The following is a 14,315-nucleotide window of genomic DNA, read 5'->3' as shown; positions in this document are numbered from 1 at the left end:
GTCAGGGTTTGCATGTATCTAAACGTTGTTATGAGCAGTAGACGACTGATTTGTGTATTAGTCCCAATCACTGTTTGACTTGTAAGACACATTTAAAAAAATAGGCTCCTCCCTCATCTCTTCCCTTCTCCCCTCCCCTCGGAACCTTCTATGCTTCAGAGTAGGGTATAAAAACGTAGGAGAATTTGGAAAGGATTAAAATAAGGCCCTGTGATTTTCAACACAAAGACCACAATCTGCGCTAGAGCACAAGTATTTAAAACACATCACATCCAGAAGTTGGAGGACTACAAAGTACAAGTCGTCCAGTCCAGTCTGCAGAGACAGTTCATGCTTTTGCCCTAGCGAAAACCCGGCAGGTGACACGTCGCGACGAGTTGCAGCTGCGGAAGAGGAAGAGCATCACCTGCAGTCCGAGGCTTGGGAAACTCTGCCCGGAGGGAGTCTGCGAGCCCGAGAGGTGCGAGCTGCGGGCCTCCGGGCTGGTCGGGTGCTGAGTGTTAGGACGCGGCGGCGTGCAGAAGGGCAGACGCCTCCACCGTGGGGACGGCTGCGGCCACCGAGCCGACTACGGCAGGCGAGCCCGTGGCAGCCTCGGCGCCTGCAGCCGCAACTGCCGGGGAGGCCGACCCAGCCCAGAACCCCGTCCGCGCCGGGGAGCAGGGGGCGAGGCGGAGCGCTGACGTCACCTCCCCTCCCCCAGCTCCTCCAAGAGGGAGGGAGGGAGCAAAAGAGGCAGCAAGCCGCCGCAGCTCCCGACCGCAACTCCCCAACTCGGCGGCTGGCTGCCTGGACATGTCCTGAGAAACTTGGCTTGCCCTGGCCTTCTCCCTTAGCCCTCGCGCGCTCTCCGGCCGCCTCCTTCTGGTGCTCAAGTTTCCCCCTGGTCGGAAGGAAGCTCTGGAGATGCGGCCACCTGGGTCCCAGCAGTGAGAGCGGATCGCACTCTGGTTGGGGATATGTTGAAGATCGGAGGGAGGCAAAGTTGACACTTCAAACACGGTTCCTAACCTCGTGGGCTTTCCCGAACTGCCGGGAGGGCTGGAAAGCGGAGCACCGAGGAGTGGTGAGTGCTTTGTTCAGTGCATGCCTTTTTGTGTTTAAGTTTAAACGTTAACGAAATAACATGGGATGTTTGGTTCTAAGAGAGTGTAGGATGCGTGTGTATCTTTCAAGGGTCTCCACTCCGGGCACCGCACACACCCCTGGCTCTGCACCGCTCGGAAAGGAAAGATCTGTGTGCATAGCTTTTGGAAATTCATAAAATACACACAGAGCACCGTTCAAAAGAACTTGAGAAGCGATGCCGTTTGTGCATTATTTCGAATGTAACTTATAGAAATGGTGCCCAGGGAGGGCGCTTCGGGGACTGCCGGATCTGCAGTGGCGCAGCGCCCTCTAGTCCGGGCACCCGGCAAGGCGCGCTGCTGTCGGAGTCCACGCGGACGGCGAACTTGGACCTGCCGCGCGCTCCGGAACGTGGGCTCAAGCGAGCTCGGTCGCCGCCACTGCAGCCTTCTTGTACCACCTACCTGGCCCGTTCTTTATAGGACATCCAAAAATCAGTTTGGGTGGACTGGATACAGAGTCTTGCTGGAAGAAAGGGTTTTGTTTGGCAACCGTTTTTTCCTTCCCACTAATTTCCATGAGTCTCTGGAGACAGAGTTAAGGAGGGCCGACTATTTAAAGGACATATGTGCAGGCTGAATCACATGTCTCTCTTTTATGTGGAGATAGGTAATGGTAGCCAAAAATACATCCTTATTTCTTTCTGTTGGGCCTAAAGGAGCTTAATAGCGTGACAGCACCGGAGCCTGCATCTGTGGCTCTCCGTGGATCCTGTGAAGACGAAGTGCAACTTGTTCCAGGGATTTTATTTTTTTCAGTGAGCCTGCAAAATCGGGATTCTCAAATAGATGTTTTAGTCAAAGTAAGGGCTAATATTTATTAACGAACGGTAATTTTCTCCAAAAAAATTTTTTATGCTGTTTAGAAAATCCTGTGATTTTCTTGTTATGGAATGGTATCTTTGTACTTTTTACTATTCTTTCATCCACCTCCTAGCACTAGCCCAAGCCCTCCGTCTCCCGCCTCCAAACCGCCCGGCTGTCGTTCTTGTGTGGCTCGGTTTTGTGGAAGAATTTGGCAAGGGATGCAGACTGGTTGAGCATGGAGATCGGGTCACCCACTTCCGAGGTGTTCCGTGTATGAAATTAACCTGTAACTCCAGAAGCACTTTGTGCAATGGTATCTGTGACCAAACCAGTGTTTGGATAATGGTGTATTTGTTCGGTGTGTGAATCTGTGTATTCTAAACAATAAGCAAAGAATATATTGCTACGAATCAGCACACTCGTTCTGCAGCCATTATATTTTCTTCCCAGTTATAACCTGCTGGTCATCTTAATTTTTTTCAATCACTTTCTTTAGGACGGCACGTGAAGTAACTACATAACTTCGAACCGCAAAACTCTAAAACAAAACTCTCTCGCACCATCTGTCTCGCGATCCCCCCAGCACTCCCCTCCTCCCGTTCCAGGGAAATCAGATCTCTTCGTCGTCACAGTTAAAATGTTGGAGCCCCAGAAGACTTCGAGAGGTCTCGTCTGCCTTTATCTCCTGGCCGCGTCCCAGCTCTCCGCAGCCTTGCCCTCGCCTGGGACGCGCGGACGGAGCGCTAAACAGAGTTCCTGTAGCGGGGCTTCCCTTTCTTTTAGAGAATTTGTAGTTGTTCCACTGGGTCTTTCAGTTTGCCGGCCCCATGGGGCGGAGTTAAGGTCTCGGAAACTGCGAGGGGCTGCTCAGCCGCCTTTTGTCCTGAAGACTGTCTGGGAGTGGGGGAGCGCTCGCCTCGCCACCCGGGCTCGGGAGGCTCCGGAGTTTTAAACAGTGCACAAAGAGATCGCGGAGGAAACACTTCCCCTTTCCCAGAACTTAGTGTAGATTTCAGGAGAAAGTAGACCCGCTCTAACTACCGGTCTTCTGAGATCTCTCGTGTTTTATTTATCCCTCCAAGCAGTTGCAGACCCAGAGAGAGGCATTCAAATGCAGATTCAGGAGTTTCCTGAAGGTCTTAAAAATTCTAAAGGGATGCCTGGGGAGCTTTTTCCTTAGTCTTAGCTGACTTCTTTCCCTTCCCCCTGAGCAAAGCTAATGTTTCCTCTTTCCTAGCAGGGAACAATCCGTGTTAAATCCTTCCACCAGTGTGTGTGCTGGCCATAACTAACCGCGGCCTTAGAACAAGCCCCAATCTGTTCCTCGAAGTGTCGCAAGATCGCCCTGGGCGTTTACCCCTCACCTCGCAGGCAGCGGGCCTTTGTAGGGACAGAGCTCTTTTGACCCCGGGCGGAGCGTCCTGGTTGCTCAGGACCCGGGGGCACCGAGTCCCACCACTGCAGAAAATCAGCTTGAGTTTCCGCGCTGGAGAAACGAGCGCCGGCGCCGGAAGGCGTGGCCGAGGGCGGAGGGATACCGGGGAAAGGAGTGAGAGTGAGGCGTCCTCTCGGCCGGCAGGATGGGCTTCGCTGGGCCTCCTCGGAGAGAGGTGCGCAGGCGGCGAGGTGGTCCAGGCACCATGCGGACGTGCGGGCCCAGTGAGGTCCCCGGCAGACCAGGCTCCCTCTCAGGGGCGCGCTGAGGCAACGAGGTGTGCGGCTCGGGAGCACCCCGGTGACTTGGAGCAAACTTTGCAGTAAGTTTGATGGCTGTGAAGTTTGGCCTTGAGAGAGCGCGCCTGAGGGCGCAGCGCCCAGCCGCGGCCACCGGTGCGCGCGGGGCCGTCTGTGCCCGCGAGGAATGCGACTCGCGGTCTCCGGCTCGAGGACCTGCGGCTCCTTAGGTTCCCTCCCCAGACTGCGTGGCTCAGGCTCGTGCTCCTCCCGGTGTCCCCGAAAATGGGGTGGAAGGAGGAGTCCGGCTAGAAGCTTGCGGAGACCCGAGTCCTTCCCTCTTGGAAAGTTTAGTCTCGGCGCCGGCTTCGCGGCGGCTCCAGGAGGATGCGGGGGCGGAGGGGATAATTGGCACCGTGCGCGGAATGGTAATTACCAAGAGGCTGCTGAGGGGAGCAGGCTGAGGCCGGGCGCCGGCTCGGGGCTGGTTCCGGAGCCATCGCGGGGGATCACGGCGGGGTCCCGCGCCCGAGGGGAAGGACCGCAGCCCCGAGCTCGGGAGTTCCGCGCGGTCCTTTTCCTTCTCGCCGGGAGCACGCCCGCCTGCTCCTGACTGACGGATCTCCCTCACAGATTATGAAATTTACACACAGGTGGGGTGAAAGGAAGGCGGATCGCCGAGAGCAGGATCTTGGAAATGGAGTCGCAGGATTCTCTTAGATGTTTTGTGTCTTTAGGGAGCGCTGCTCCGAGGTTTCAGTGCAACTGGTTGCATGCAGATTTGGAAAGGTGCGCTTGGTACCTTGCTGGACTTACTGTTGGCAAAAGATTCTGACTCGTTTGTTCTTAAAGTGCTTTCCTTTAGGAAACAGCCTTTCTCTTGTCTCTGTATCACCCACCCCCATGAGAATTGCAGGGCTTTGCAAACAAGGACGCAATTTGTATCACAGTTTACTCAAATATTTTCCATGCTGTTAAATTTTTTTATTTTCGCGTGTGTCTGAACTATGGTTTCACTGCGTCTTTTGTTAAGCAGCTCCCACATGGCTGGTAGAAGAGTTTTTGGTGTTTTTTTTTAAATTTGGTATTTACAGTTAGCTATTAGAATTGTGTAATATTTAAAAGGCACGTAACCTTCAGATATTTATTAGCCCTTTTCAAAAGCAGATTCCTAATGCTTCACATATTCAGTATTGAGTAATTTAAGAAGATATTTACGTGTGTTAAAATTAGGCAATAGTGATGTCTTTCACATTAGAAGACTTTTAGTTATTATTCAACTTGTCCAGTTATTACAGGTACTCATGGAAAAGTGTTCACCTATTATACAGTTTAATTTTGATTTTTGCCCTTGAATCTTAGGAGGCTAGCTTTGATTTCACAATTAGAATGATTCCTCTTCTCTTTTTATATATTTCAGGTTTAAAATGTAAGGATACTTAAAAGATTTTATAGTTTTGAAAAATGCACATTGGTATAACTCCTTATTTATTTATTTTGGTACCGGGGGAATCGAACTCGGGTCTTTGCTCTTGCGCAGCAGGCGGCGAAACCACTGAGCTAAATAAATCCCTGGCCCAAGAAAGTTTTTTTTTTTTTTTTTTTTTTTTTTTTTAAGGCATTGCTCTGCGTCTCTGGTTCTCAAACATTCCTGGAACCTCATAGAGAGCTTTTTTGGGGGGCGGGGTACCAGGGATTGAACTCGGGTCCTTGCTCTTGCGCAGCGGGCGGCGAAACCACTGAGCGAAATCCCCGGCCCTTAACTCTTGTTATGCCAGTTGTACCACTTACCGGGCTCAGTGTAAGTTTTAAGAAGTTTGAATCTGTGCACTCATTTCTTGAAAAATTAACATTAGATAGGAACCAAATTATCACTGTGAAAGTTGTTGACCACTTGTACAGTATGTTTTTGTCACCGAAATGTTTTTATTGGATTTTGACCATGTTAGTAGACCATTTAAATTTGTGGTAAAAATGTGTATGTAAACTAATACCATTTTCATCACCTGGCACCAGCCTTTCTAGTATATACCTTTAAATTTAGCCCTAGAGCCACCTATGAAGTAGTCATTTCTTTGAATATTAGAAGTGGAAGAGATTTTTTAGAGATTGTCCTTACTCTCCTATCAAGTTTGCCACCACTCTTTTTCCATCCATGTTTGGCTGGTTTTACATAGAATCCATAAACCACACCAAATTAATACAGTATTCTTGCATTAAATTTTGCCTCAGTGGCCTAGTTTTTGGCCTGAAGGACCTGATTTAGTAAGACTAAGCCCTAAGGTTCTATGTACATTTGAGTTTTCAAGAGTGGAAATTAGCAGGGGTGTGTGTGTTGTGTGTGTGTGTGTGTGTGTGTGTATGCATGCGCTCGTGCAAACTGGGTGATGAAGCTGAACTCCATCTTTTGATACCAGTTGCTCAATTTGCAAGTGTCACTTTATCCATAGACTCTGGAAAAGAGCTTTTAAAGTAGTTGCTACACTTCATTTCAGATCAGAAGGTTGCTATTTTTGCTCACCTGAGAAGAGCATTTCACCTTTTAAAAAACGTATTCAAGGTCAGGGATTTAGCTCAGTGGTGCCACTGCCTGCCTCACAAGCGCAAGGTCCCAAGTTCGATCCCTACTACTACAAAGAAAAAATTCAATTAGATTAAGAATTTATATATTGCAAATTTAAAGTGTTTTAAAAGTGTTTAAAGTGTTTTAAAAATCATCTTTTTTTTTTTTAACCTGAAAGCCCTAGATTTAAATACTGCCAAATTCTTGCTTAATTTCATTCTCTACATGAAGGTAAGTCTATGAAGAAATTTAACATCTTCTATAAGCCACTTAGGAAAATCAGTCATTATTTAATCTTTATCCTTCATAGAATCTTTTTTTTTTTTTTGGTACCGGGGATCAAACTGGGGACCTTGTGCTTGCAAGGCAGGCAGCAGAACCTCTGAGCTAAATCCCCGGCCCTCCTTCGTAGAATCTTAAAGCATTGAGCCTCGTGATAAGGTCTGCAATACAGACACTCATCTGGCATCGCAGTAGCCAACTTGGGAGCATTTTCAGATAGGTGGTTACCTGTTTTTGGGCTGCTGGAAATTAGAGCCCCCTGCAGAGCAGCCATCTGCTCTGTTGTTACTGGCCCGATGGCTGTGGATTATCTATTGATTTGAAAAGGGCAGGTGTATTATTTTCTTGTGTTATCCCTCCATATTTCCTCTCCACCATTTATTCTTGTCTTCCATTTTCTATTCTTAATTCTTCATCCTTCTATCTGTTCACCCATCCAACAACTGTGGATCTCTTCTGTGCCACCATTGGACTAAACATACATAGTGGAGAACAAATTAGATTTCCTACCCTTGAGGAACTTATAGTCCAGTGAGGGGAAAGATTAACCAGTCACAGTCCAGTGTGATAGGAGATCCATTAAGATCAGAATAGTCCGCCCTAGCCCCTCAGCTAGCTGGGGTATATGGGTAAGTGGATGTAGGATAGGATGAATACTGAGGGAAGAAGGAATGGGGGAATAATTCCAGGAAAGGAAATGACACATGCAAGTTGTAGATACCATGATGTAGCTTTATTGTGATGTGATGAATGGAGAAAAGGAATGAGGGATTTAACTTTCATATTATCTATAGGAAACATTGGTTAGGTTACCATCAGTGTTTCTTTAATCCTGTTTTTAATTGACTTCATTTATCTTTTTTTCTTTGTCTAGGTAGAACATAGCAAAATCTCTGACACTGATTTAAATTGGCTTATAAAGATATGGAGGATGATTTGTATAGTGCAGGGGATAAGGATAGAAGAAAAGAAGGCAATGTCAAAGAGAATTAAGTTGTATGTGAGAGTAGAAAAAGTACTTCTGTTTGCATTCTTTCAGAAATGATGATGGACTAGTGTAAGTGTTACATTAGAGCCCCAACCACTGGGTGGTATCATGGGTTCAAGATAGCTTGGTTGCTCTACTTGTTGCAAGTCTGTGGGAAGTAAGGCTTTTTAGTTTAAAATAGGAAATAGTATTGATATTAGACTTGGAAAGTAGGTAAAGGTCAGATTATCAGAAGTCTTTAAGGCTAAGAATATACTTAAATCATCAGGTCAAGGGGAAATACTGAATATCTTCAAACTACAGTACGGAATAATACCATAAAGAAGTTTCAATCAGACAGGAGCCAGAAGGCAGGAATACAAAAAGAAACTGTGCCTAAACAACTGTGTGTGTGAACTAGGTGTAGAGAAATGGAGAGAGAACAGTTGAGAAAGAAAAAAAATGGTAAGTGTAGATAACTTTTTAGCAATGGAGGTTTAGCAGGCATTAATAAAGATCACAGAGGAGGGAAGGTAGAAGGAATATGTTAAAAGGGTGGGAGGCTATAAAGATTATAGTCCAGCCTCTGGTTCCTTAAAGAAATGGAGCTCACAGAATTAATGTAACTTTGTTCAGTTCACAGGGTTGATTAGTGACAAAGCTGTAGTTAGGTCAGTTTTATACCTCCCTTTCCTTCTCATTCATTTTGAGGCAGAATTTTGTTAAGTTGTCCAGGCAGACCTCAAATATGAGATCTTCCTGCCTCAGCTTCCCACGTAGTTCAGATTACAGGCATGCATAAACATGCTCCGCATAAATCTTAAATTTTATGTCTCCTGCCCCATTCTTTTCTGCTTGATTTCTTCTATTGCAAAATTGGGTAACTTGAGAGATAGTAAAAGTGTTCACTGAAATAAGAAAATACAGCAGACCTATAGCTTAGGTCTGATGGTGGTATTTCAGAAAGAGTGCTCCAAGGCACATGGGGGTTAGGGCTTGAAAGTGAGATTCTTCTTAAGTGAGGCTGAGTTTGTGAGCTAGATCTTTAAGGGTGGTAATACGTGTATATACAAGAAGAGATGGAAGTCAGAAGCTTGTGATTACAAGGTGAAAGAGGCACCGTATAGAAGAGTACTAAAGGGAATAAGGAAGATGTAGTGTCCTCCATTGTTTACATGTTACATATTGCCTCTTTGTTTCAGGCAGTCTGATAGGACGAATGGGTGTTAGGGAGAAGGTTGAGTGGCATCAAATATGACATTAAATGGGGAAAATGAGGAAAGGTCATTTATTTGACATTAGCTTGTGGTGCAGGAAGCTGCTTCTGTTGCCAGGCTAGAGCTGAAGGATTTCTGTAGAGCATTTGAGGGTGGCAGTGTTTTTAGAGTTGTAAGGAAGTCAAGATGATGCTGAGGAACTTTTTTTTTTTCAGAGATTTTTTTTTGCCAGTGTAAGAAAAAAGAAAAATAGGGTGTTAGTTTAAAGAAAATGCAGGTTTGAAGGAAGTTTATTTTTAGATGAGAAGAATCTGTGTGTTTGTAGACTCAGCAAATGATGGCAGTCATGAAGAGATTGTTGAAAATGTTTGCGTTCCAGAAATAATTTAGAGCAAAAAGCTGTGGAAGAGGCAGAATTATGTGCACCAGGATGTCTGTTTACAGGAAGGGTGGGTCCCCTGTATTCTGAGGTGGAAGGACAAGAGAAAATGGGTGAAGAGAACATTTTAAGGAGAGGAAGGAAGAGGAGGGGCTTTCTCTATGATGATTTCCACTTTCTTACTATCCATGGAACATGCACACTCCTAATCCATTATTAAGTGAAACACCCGTAGGTGTACCTAAGCACATAGGGAGCATAATTTGACCCATAATAAAACCTTACCAATTTCTTAGTAGAAATGACCAGTGTTAATTACTGACCACTCTTCCAAAACATTTAAATTATTTCTGTTTGCAAAGAAAAATACATTAGGCTAGTCGATCCTTTTTTTTGTTGTTGTTACCCGGGATCGAACTCTGGTCCTTGTGCCTGCGCAGCAGGCGGTGAAACCACTGAGCTAAATCCCCGGTCCTAGGCTAGTCAATCCTAAATCACAACAAGGGTAACTATTCCTTGAGCTTTGCGCTGGGCACAGTTTGTCCTGGATGTGCATGTGGTGGTTGGAGGGTGACACCAGTTGTGTCTGTGGTTGGAAAGAGAGGGGCTAAGAAGAGAGCACAGGAATGCCTTGCCCAGCTGAAAACTTACATGCAGCCCTTGTTTACCTGTGTGATTTTTATGTTGCACTAACACAGAATAACTAGAAACAGTTGTCTTCATAATATTGACAGATGTGTTCTATGGGTTCACATCGTGAATAAGTTAGATTTTATACCAAGGTTATTGAAAAACTAGGATCTTACTGGTTTAACTTTCAAAAGGATGAGAAAACCTTTAAAACAGTGTTTTTGATTGATTAAATTGTGTAAGTGCTGAAGTTTCAAAGTTCTGAAAAAGTCACATTTGTAGTTCTGCATTGTCAGTATCAGTAGACCATTCTCCTTAAATTGGAATTAGTTGTTCGCATTTGAAGGCAATAGTTATATTAAATCTTGACGATAACAACCAGACTTATTATAGCCCCAAACAAAACTGTCAGGAGTTACCGGAATAAGTGCTATATGCCAAGCCATATATACTAAGCCGAGGGCTGCCTTTCATTTTCTAGGTTCATAACTCTCACTTCTATATTTACTGAAAATCCTGCTGAGATGGTGTTATGGCTTCTGTTCAAGTGTCCCCTCAAAACCTCCTGCTTTTGCAGAGGTGGCTGAGTCTAGAGTGTGTGACTGGCTCATGGTGGGGATAGGCCTGAGGGCACTAGGATTGAGGGTGTGAGTGCTGCCTGCCCTAGGTAGTCTGAATAAAGTAAATGGGGCAGGAAGACACTGTTAAGGTCCCTTGTTGCTTTTGTTACCATTTGGGTACCATGAATTGTTTCTCCTCTACCTTGCCTTGGAGCCAGCCCATTATGGACTGAAACCTCTAAAAACTGTGAGCTAAATAAACCCCTTCCCCTTTAACTTTGAGTGTTGGGGATTTTGTCTCAGTAATGAGAGAAAAGTAACACAGATGGGTTAAAAAGAATTAGTATGCATCCAGAAAATAAGCAGGATCTACTCATTAGTCTTTCATTGTGAGATCTGAAATGTATTTTTGGAAGCTGTGGATTGATTATAGCTGAGTAACAGGCGTTTTAAGTGAGATACTATAGTTCCTTTTACTTATATCAAATGAGTTTTGGAAATCATTAAAATTTTATTTGGTATACAATATTTTTAAGAGCTATTTACATTTCATATTTGTTTTTTTAAACACTTTGTGACATTGCTTTGAAAATGTGGGTGTCTTCCTTGCAGTTTGTAGAAATCTTTTAAAGAACGTTTAAAAATGACACTAAGGAATTGGAGCCTTAGTGGTAGAGCAGGTGCTTAGCATGTGTCAGGAGGGTTTGAGTTCAATCTCCAGCATCCATAAAAGAAAAGACTGACCTGAACATAAGCTCCACATTCAGTAACATATTAAATTGGCTAGAGTACAAGGAGGGTGAAAGCAAAGTTCTTAACTTTAATATCTTTCTACATTTTTGTCTTAATCTTATGTGGAATAGAGAGTTTAATAATGTTTCCCTAATGTGAAGAAGGCAAAAAGGACTATTTGTGCATGTAAGAGTGGTAAACTCTCAATAATAAACTTACTAATTTTATGTATTATGTAAAGCTGTATTTCCACCTATTGTCTTTGAAGCATATGAAACACTTCTAAATCTTAGGTTGTAGATCTAAATATGTGAATAAGTGCAGTTATGTTCTCAGCACAGGCTATCTTTTGTGAAGGATGTGCATTTATGGTAATCGATTGAAACATTTTAGAAGAAAGGCAGTATAGTGAAATATAAAGATATTAATGTCTTGCTTTTACCAAAAAATTATTTTTCCTCCTATATTTATGGATTTTTAGAGATCTATACTAAATATATTTAAGCTTTGGACCTGAGGCTGTTTTCCCAAAAGACTGAACTAAGTAAACACTCTTTGTTTTCACATTGGAAAATGTATTTTAGAAATCCAAAATTACTATAATTGCAAGTATTGTGATCACCTTCTAAATAGTGTAGCCCTAGGCTAAAATGGTTTCTGAAGTTTACTTTTCATAACCATGAGCTGTAGGTACTAGCATACTTTTTAGATGAAATGGTATTAGTACCCCGCCCCACAGCTTTAGTATTTGTTTTGCATAGATTAACAGCCATAGTTTAATGATGGTTTTTATAGTGAAACTTGAGTTTACTGTTCTTGGTTTCGTTACTGGAGGGTTCATAATATCTCCTAAAATGCGGATTTTACCCCATCAGCGAATGCTTTAAATAATTTATTCTAATTAGTGGTACCGTATTCTGTTAGTCAAATTTGCAGAATAAATTTGGGGTTTTAAAAGTCCTCAGTTATGAATCCAAAAAGTTTATTTCAGCTGTGATGAGGACTGTGGTGGGTGGGTTGTGGAAGGTGATTGGGGTGTTGGCGGATGTGTTGGATGACTGCAGGGGCATTGATTATACTGAGTGGGAAGTCTTGGGGAGAGGACAGCTGTGGCAATTTTACATCTTTTCCTGATGTCTTGGGGGAATCTAGAGCTTTTTCTTTTTCTTCTTCTTCTTTAAAACCAGTGGTGGTCAGTGCAGCATAATGCCAGTCAGTTTTTATGGATCATTTTCAAATTCTGAAAGTAGGCTCCAAATTCTCTACAAGATTTATTTGCTTACACTGTCTTTTGGTTTGCTTACCTATCTGGGTGGCTACTCTCTGTCTCCTTTGCTAGTTGGTCCTCTTCCACTGCTCAAATCTTGAGGAGCAACAAGTTTCTGTCCTTGATTTTATCTGTGTCCTCTTTGTTCGTGTTCTCATTCAGTTTTGTTGTTTTCAGTACCATCTACCATATTCTAACACTCCAAACTATATCTCCAGGCTTGATCTTTCCAAATATCTGCCCACTTGGAATTTTTTTTTTTGATAACCAGTAGGCTTCTGTGTATTAGCTTTCTGTTACTGTGACAAAATACCTGAGATAGGAGAAACTGAGAAGGAGAAAAGTTTGACTCGCTGTGTCAGAGTTGTCTTTGCATGGGTTCCTTGGTGATGTTGCTTTGGGCTGGTGGTGGTACAAGTACATGGAACTGATAGTGGAGGATGTCCGTTCACTTTGTGGTAGGGAAGCCAAGAGACAGAGAGAGGTTTTGGTCCACGTGTCCCCTTCAAGGACACATTCCCAATAACCTAACTTCCTCTAAGTAGGTCCCGACTCCTAAAGGTTCCACCATCTTCCAGAGTGCTACGGGCAGGTGACAAAGCTTTTAACATGTGGGCTTTTCGGGGGACACTTAGAAACCACGGAAGTGTCCAATTTCCATTACTGCAATGTCCTCTCACTGGGCTCCCTCCAGGTTTTGCTCTTGCTGCCCTGTACTGCACAAATACCAGAGTGATTCTTCATCGCTTTCAACTGGGAGGTGTCATTCCCCTGTTGAAAAATGTTGGGTTTCTCATTTCATTTGTAATAAAGGGATAAGAGTTATAATGTCTTCTAAAACATAATATGTTTTCCTCAAACAAAAGATAGTGATTATTTAATATCATCTTTGTAAATGTTCTTTAAAGCATTTTCTTCATGTATTTTTTACTCCTAGTTTATTAATGCTTTGGGGTTGGGATCTTTCTTTGCCTTTACTAATCTTTAATTCTACATACTTAGTTTAGTGCTGGCTGATAGCAGATCCATAATCTCTTTAGGTTGAATTGAACTTTCTAGTTTTGTTACAATCACTGGATCATTTTATAAGATTCATATTTTCCTGAATATTAAAACTATTGACCAAAATGAGATTTACAGTTTGGGGAGAAATTTGTCTTATTTTGTTTAAGGAGAAATTTTTTTCTAGAGGCCAAAGATCTTATTTCCTGACTGCTGAGGAGAAGACGTGGTAGCTAAAGAACAAGTTAGAGTGGCCAACTTGAATGTGATTCAGTATCAATTAAGCTTCTAATAGCTTTAAGCATATCAGGTCAGGTCTTTTCCCCCTCAACTCTAATGAAATGACTAATGACTAAAGTTGGCAGTAGCTGAGTTAAGGTACTGTAAATTAATGCTGCCATGGTAATTTGAACCCGGCTAAGAAACCAGCTCTCCAGTCTGGTATTTTTTTCACCTTGGTAGCATTCACATTTTGTGAATATTAATTTGAGAGTTACTTTGTAAGGGTACCATGCTGTCTTCTTGATGCTGCTGGGGGCTTTTGTGAAAGTGATTTACAAGATGAATTTATTGGCATGATAAATACCAATCAGTCTTGGGCTGGGGATTTAGCTCAGTGGTTCTGCCGCCTGCCTCTCAAGCGCAAGGTCGTGAGTTTCATCCCTGGTACCAAAAAAACAAAACAAAACAAGAATAGTCGGTCTGAGAATAATTGTTCCAGTGGACTTGGACTACTTTCACCCTTGTCAGAGGCACCCTTTCTTCAATTTCCTTTTTGTTCCTGAAGTCAATCTCTGACCCTCTTGTAGTCTGGTCACCTTGCTGCATTGATTTGATCCTTTACATGTGTTGACTTTGGTGACCGTGGCTTTTGTTTGTGTCTATCTTGTCTTCTACTGGGGGCTCCTGAGTGACAGGTGGTTCAGGTTTTGAAGATAGTAGATACTGTATGAATTACTGGTTGCTGACCATAGTGGTGTGATAAAATATTGCGGTTGTTGGTGAGATTTCCTTCTCTAACTTACATGGGAAAATCACTGATACCAAACTGCTGAATTGTGGTTTTTGTATTGTAAACTGACCTTTTTGTGTGCTTATTTTAGTATTT

General features: G+C 43.5%; 1 protein-coding gene across 11 annotated transcripts in view; it reads left to right on the top strand.

The window, feature by feature from the left end:
- Positions 1–200: 200 nt before the first annotated feature.
- Fat1 (FAT atypical cadherin 1) overlaps positions 201–14,315 on the top strand; it is a 123,410-nt gene continuing 109,295 nt past the window's right edge. For 9 of the 11 annotated variants that reach the window (XR_015453444.1, XR_015453445.1, XM_021265070.2 and 6 more), the window contains exon 1: positions 3,553–3,691. The gene's annotated coding sequence lies outside the window, so the exon portion shown is untranslated. Of the gene's footprint in view, positions 1,067–3,552; positions 3,692–4,017; positions 4,037–14,315 lie in introns of those variants that run through there. The other 2 variants (XM_087217144.1, XM_087217145.1) reach the window with 2 other exon arrangements.

Source organism: Heterocephalus glaber, unplaced genomic scaffold (assembly GCF_053883595.1).
Source record: "Heterocephalus glaber isolate CG9 unplaced genomic scaffold, H.glaber_assembly_v1.0 deba00001461, whole genome shotgun sequence".
Taxonomy (NCBI): domain Eukaryota; kingdom Metazoa; phylum Chordata; class Mammalia; order Rodentia; family Bathyergidae; genus Heterocephalus; species Heterocephalus glaber.
This window is presented reverse-complemented; position numbering and strand designations above follow the sequence as displayed.